Source organism: Heterocephalus glaber, unplaced genomic scaffold, assembly GCF_053883595.1.
Source record: "Heterocephalus glaber isolate CG9 unplaced genomic scaffold, H.glaber_assembly_v1.0 deba00001452, whole genome shotgun sequence".
NCBI classification, from domain to species: Eukaryota; Metazoa; Chordata; class Mammalia; order Rodentia; family Bathyergidae; genus Heterocephalus; species Heterocephalus glaber.
Window position 1 is genome coordinate 1,094,702 of NW_028258302.1, and position 6,507 is coordinate 1,101,208.

The following is a 6,507-nucleotide window of genomic DNA, read 5'->3' on the forward strand; positions in this document are numbered from 1 at the left end:
ATCCCCAGCATACACACACAAAATATGCTTGCTGTGTATCACAAATTGTTTAATAAGGAAATAAAGGCTTGGACATTTTTTAAACAAAGCACTTTATTTGTAATCCTTTTACTGTTTTAGTCTACTAAATATTTTACTATTTTTCATTTCTTAGAAATTTAACAGAATTTTTAACACTGACAAAATTTTGAAAAACCACAGATCGAGGGTTTCAGCAAATAGGCCACTTTTATAGTCCTGCACCTCTGTGCAAAGTGACTGCCTGTAAGGTACTTTTAAAGATGGGTTGAGTGTGCAAATCTTTCTCTTTCTGTGGTGTAGTTGAGAAGGAGGTGAAAGAAGAAATGTGATCACTCTTTAAAGGAATGGAACTATGGGAGTGCAGAATGATTGCTTTCAGAGCTAATAGCCTTGTGATGAAAACTAACCAGGGGTTAATTTGTTTTACAGTTTACAGCAGATCATAAAACTTCGACTCATCTCTGCATGTCAACTAGCTTACTTTCTATGCTTTCCTCAAATGATAAATATTCATGATAATGCATGTAAGTAAAATTATAATTGATACCTTTTCCAAATTGAAGACTGAAATGACCAATAGTATCTTCCAGGAACTTTTGGTATAAAATATTAAGTGCAGGTCATTGGAACCCAAATGCATACATATAAGCTAACTGTTCTGGACAGAATGATGTCTGGTTATTGTCTTTCATATCACCTACCGCATTGCTGGTTGAATTACCCCCAGTGTAGATATGCTCATACAGAGTTGCTATGGATAATGGCAGCTCTGATGATACATGAAAAAAGGCTTTTCACTCAATGAAAATCAAAGCACGGACATAGAAAATAAGCAGAGTGGGCACTTAAGGATTTTGTATTTCTTGATAGGAAGGTAATTTCAGACACAGACAAACTTACTTCCAGATGTGAAAACTGCGCAGTATTTCATCTGTACGTTTGGTGACAAAACCAAGACTATGTAACATTTACACATGTCTTCACACAATGCAGGGTTTCATTGCTCATATGGGCTTCTATGATACACAGTAGGGTAAAACTGCTGAAACTTCCTTCCACCCTTGACCAAACTTTATATATTGATGGGTCTTGGCCTGTATTCTTTTTTTTTTGTACCGGGGATCGAACTCGGGTCCTTGTGCTTGCGTAGCAGGGAGCGAAACCACTGAGCTAAATCCCCGGCCCTTGGCCTGTATTCTTAAAATTAATAATTACAAAACAGTATCCAAAGACAAATATACCTATTTGAGCAATGTTTTCTTCTAATTAAATGGATTATCCTACACTTTAAATTTCTTTATCCAACCAAGCAAAAGGAAAAAGTGATTAAAGTGATAAGTACATTCTAAAATTTAGAAATTAACTCTCACTTTTCTTTGAGCTTTCTATACTTTCTAGTTTTAAAGAATGCTAAGATGCCCATTTATTAATTTTTTGTGGGTCTCGGAATTGAATCCAGGGCCTTCAAACTAAGCTACTTTTTTTTTTTTTTTTTTGGGTACTGGGGATTGAACTCAGGACCTTGCACTTGCAAGGCAGGTGGTGGAACCACTGAGCTAAATCCCTGGCCCATAAACTGAGCTACTTTTAATTTTTTTTGTTTTGAAATAAAGTCTCATTAAGTCACTAAATTGCTGTCTAAGCTCAAATTTGTGACCCTCCTGCCTTCCCAGAGTGCTAGGATTACAGACATGAGCCATTACATTAGCTTAAGATGCCTGTTTTAGTTCAAATCTGTCATAACCAGGAAACAGGAAAACATCTGAAAATACTAATGGTATATTACTCTAACATGTTTCTAATGTATTAGGTCAAGGTTTCTTTCCAGATAATTTTCTGTTAGGAGGAAAAAATTACGTGGTTTTAATTATTGTGATGTCCAGTAACTGATTTGGATCATTATTTTTCTTTGGGGAAAGAGACTTTGTCAAAAAGGCATTATGTGTGCCCTCGACATTTGACCAGTGAATTATTAAGATTCATAGCCTTTGGGTTGCTCTGAAAACTGCTGAAATCTGGGCCACATCCTGAAGGGTCATCATTACTTCTAGGTTCTTCAGTGCTAAAGGAGCTTCACTGCTTAGAATTGATTGAGCCAAGGCATTCCTGTGAATCCAGGCCATTCTGCTCCACTCCCTTGATTTAGGCATTCAACCAGAAAGACGATCTAGGATGTCACCAAGCTGAGCTGCTGCATGTCCATTTGAGCCCTCTTGTGTGACTCCTGAGGCCTTGCCTCTCTGGCCTTGCCTTAATTGGCTCCTCACATGTTTTGCTGCTTTCTCCAGTGTTCTGCAGTCCTCTTACCCTTGGTTGAGCTTCATTCTTCATTTTGCTGGTATCTTCATCATTGTTCAGTTTATAGGCAAGGGCAGGGTAGCAAGCTGCTCTGTCTCATGGTCTCTGCTACTGAGCTCGGATGCTGAGCTGCATCAAAGGCTCTAGCACACCTTTTGTATGGCACCACTGGCTTTTGGCCTTGTCTGAAGACAGTGCTCTCTTGAAACACAGAATGATTAAAGATCTGGCTTGATGGTAGCTGGGAACAAGTCATTGACTTTCTAGAAGTCATATGAGCTCATCGTTGGGGCTTCAGTGGCAGCACACTTTATTTGCCCATTCCATTATCTTTTTGGTTACCTCTGCAGATTCATTAACGTCTGGCTCAGTGACACCTTCATGATCACTTGTCTGCTATAAGGATTCCTCTGACTTCCTGCCTTGTTGACTTTTCCCCCCTTCTCAGCCATTTGCCTCTTAGCTTGGTGAGGAGCTGGTGGCCTAGCATCCCTCATGCTGCCACACTTTTCTCGGTGAAGTGCAGCAACTTAGGGTGCAGGTTTCCAGATGCCTGCTCACATAGCTGCTTTGCTCACCCTGCAGAGGTCTGTGGCCCAGGTGGCAGTGTACAGGTGAGTCCTGTCTGCAAAAGCTGAGAAAAGCAGAGGCCGCTGCAGTTTGAGGCAGGGTCTGGCTCAGCATGATGATGTTCAGAAGGAGCACTTGGTGGCATGATAGGGAAACTGACTTTCCTGCCTCTTTACTTTGGAGACCCACACATGATACTGTGTAGATGTCTTTTTAAAAAAATTTTGTGAGACAGGGTCTTGCTATGTAGTTCAGGCTGGCCTTGGACTCACTGTGTAGCCCAGGGTGGCCTGGAACTCACAGCACTCCTTCTGCCTCAGCCTTCCAACTGCTGGGATTACAGGCGTGTGCTACCACACTCAGCTTGTGTGGATGTCTTTAGAGTGGCTTCATTTTTCCAAACACACTTCCAATTTCAAATGCAGTGTAAAAATGAATAGATCTTTATGTTTTCAGTACACACCTTACCCCTACTCTTGTATTTTATTGCCTTTGAGCCCTCTGACTATTTTACTTCTCCAAGAATAAGCCTCCTGTGTGAGAGAGGTGTTATAAACCTAGCTCCCCCTGCATGTGTGGAGAGGGACTCTGTGGACTCCTGCCAATGCCCACTTGCAGTTCTTTGTTCCATACCCTGCTGTCTGGGAGTCCATGCTCAGAGCCATCTCATTCAGCTTGGATTTTGTGATTTCCTCCACCCTCCTCCATCAACTTTCTATCCTTTAAATATGTATAAATTTTCCTCCCATTCACTCTGTTATTTTGACCCCTGCTGTTGTTTGTTTGTTTATTTATTTATTTATTTATTTATTGGTGTTTGAGAAGGTAGTGGAGATCATTATATGTCCCTAGTTTGCCATCTTTACCTGGAACCCTCACACTGGTATAGAAGAGAAAGGTTTACATCTCTTGGGAGAAATGAAAAAAGTGGTACTAAGGATAGGAAAAGCCAGACTTAGGCTTGAAAGTGTTAAGATTCATCTCAAGCTGCCCCCATACATACTGTACCTAAGCCAATGTGCAAGCATTGCAACCTTGTCTTGTAACAAGTAGCCGAGGCTTAGCCAGTCACAAACGACCATCTGCTTAAACCAGTTCAAGTAAGATTGACACAAGCTGTAACCAATTGGCTTTTTGTTGTACCTTACTTCCCTTTTCAGTAGGCCATTTTCTTTTCCATGGCTGTAAGCGGTCCATTTGATGGAGTGCTACATTCTGAACAATTTTTGTTCCAGACTACTGCTTGATTCTAGAATCTTACAAGTGAATTATAATTTGTAAAATGAGATTTGCTGCAAATTTAACAAAAGAAATATTTATACTCTGGACAATGCATACTTTGGGTGTTCAACACAAAGTCTGAATCCACCATTGGAATACTGTGAGGATCGTCACCTAAGCTCCCCGTTTTAGCCTTGTAGAGAGTTTTTATGGCTTATATCTAGATGTCCCCCTAAAACCTCATGCACACATAGGTGGGGCTTTTGGGAAGTGACTGGATCACGAGTGATACTGGATTGGTCCACTGGATAGTTGTGGGTGTGGATAATGGGTTTACTGAAGAGGCAACACTCACTCTTGGTGTGAGTGGCATAAACCAATAGGCTTGTAGCCTGGATAGAATAAAAAGGGGAAGAAGGAGAAAGTCTCACTGCTTCCTGCCTGCCACACCATGACCTGTTTCTCCTCTGCCATGCCCCTCTGACATGATGCCTTGCCTTAGAGCCAGCTGACTATGGACTGAAACCTCTACAAACTGAGCTAAAATAAACCTTTCCTCCTTTAAATTGTGAGTGTCAGGGATTGTGTCTCAGTGATAAGAAAGTAACTAAGATGAGAGCGATGTCATTGTAGGCCCTTAAGTGATTTTAGCCTGTGGTCATGGGGGTCTGGGTCGACCTAGATAGAATGCAGGGTGAAGAGGAAGGCTTATGTGCATGTGGGAAGACCTGAATTTGAGTCAGATAGGCCTGGGCTTAAATCGAGCCCCTCTCTCCAGATATATTGTCTCAGATCCTTTTTCTTGATCAACCCTATCTATGAAATGGAGATACTAACACATATTTAAAGAGTCTGGAGGTTGAAGATGGGAGTAACCTATGCAAAGCAGAGGCATAGCCCTTTCTCCTACCTACGGTGGAGCCACACCAACCACCCTCCCCCAAAGTAAGCTTCAAGAAAGGAAGTGCTCTACCTGTGTCCATGTAACCCTACTTCCTAGGACAGTATCCAGCACACTAAGTATGCAATATGTATGTGTTTTGGTTTTTTTTTTTTTGCAATATGTATATGTTGAATGAAAAAATGATTTTGTGGAAGGAATTGCACAGAGAAGTGAGTGAGAATGAGCACTCTGACATAAATTTTACAGAAACTTTAATTACACTGTACAATATTTTCAGGAAATGTTACCAGGAGACATTAACACTAAAAGGTGCTCATTGAGTGTGGCTTCTCCAAGTGTCCCCATTATTAAGGTTGAGGTTCTTTGCCCGAATGGGGGAGGTCCTGCTAGGGGGGCAGGAAATCCCAGGTTGGGGCCCATCAAATTTCTGTTCCAGAACACATCACTCTGGAACTCCATCTTCATTTCCTCTTATGGTTCCACAACACCTGGATCTAATGTTTTGGGGGGATATAGTTTCTAAATGTGCCACTAGAACCATGCAATGGCATTGCCCACAAATTTATAATGATGAGCGGGAACGCAGTATTTTTAGGCCCCTGCAACTCAGACAAATGCAATCTCTTATCTGCAAGGCACAGGAGGTTCAGAGCAGCGCAGATCTAGGTGGGCCAACCTAGATCTTGTTCTTCCTATCATGTATGTGGAGCTTGCCACTAGATGTCCTTGTTCTTCCTATCATGTATGTGGAGCTTGCCACTAGATGTCCTGGAAGGTCAAAGGTGTGACATTTCCATACGTTGCACCCACAGGATGCAATAACAAATGCTGGCAGTGTTGTGGGGAGAAAGGAACACTGCTCCACTGTTGGTGGGAGTGTAGACTGGTGCAACCACTGTGGAAATCAGTGTTGAGATTCCTCTAAAAACTAAGATTAGAGGTCCCATTTGACCCAGCTATTCCCCTACTGGGAATCTTCCCCAAAGAATTAAAAGAATTATACCACAGCGATATATGTGCACCTATGTTTATAGTGGCAGTTTGTAATAGCTAAGGTTTGGAAACAGCCCAAGTGCCCATCAGCTAGAAACTGGATAAAGAAGATGTGGTTTTTTTAATAAAATGGAGTACTACTCAGCCATAAAGAATGAGAAACTAGAGACATTTATAGCTAAATGGATGCATATTGAGGCCATACTCTTAAGTGAAATAAATAGGACACACATGTGTAAATACTGAATAGTATCTGTAGTGTGAGAAACTGAAAGTGTAAATATGGATGAAAATGATTAAAACAAATAATTGATAATTTGAAATAGGAAAAGGTCCAAAGGTGGAGGGGTGGTGGGAGGGGAAGTGGAAAGGGAAGAAAGGAAAGGAAAAATTATGAGAAAAGAAAAAAATGGAAACAAAATCTATGTAAAAAGGGAAGGGTGGTGGAGATGAAGGGTGTACAGGTAATGGGGAAAAAAATAAGAACTAAGATACATCAT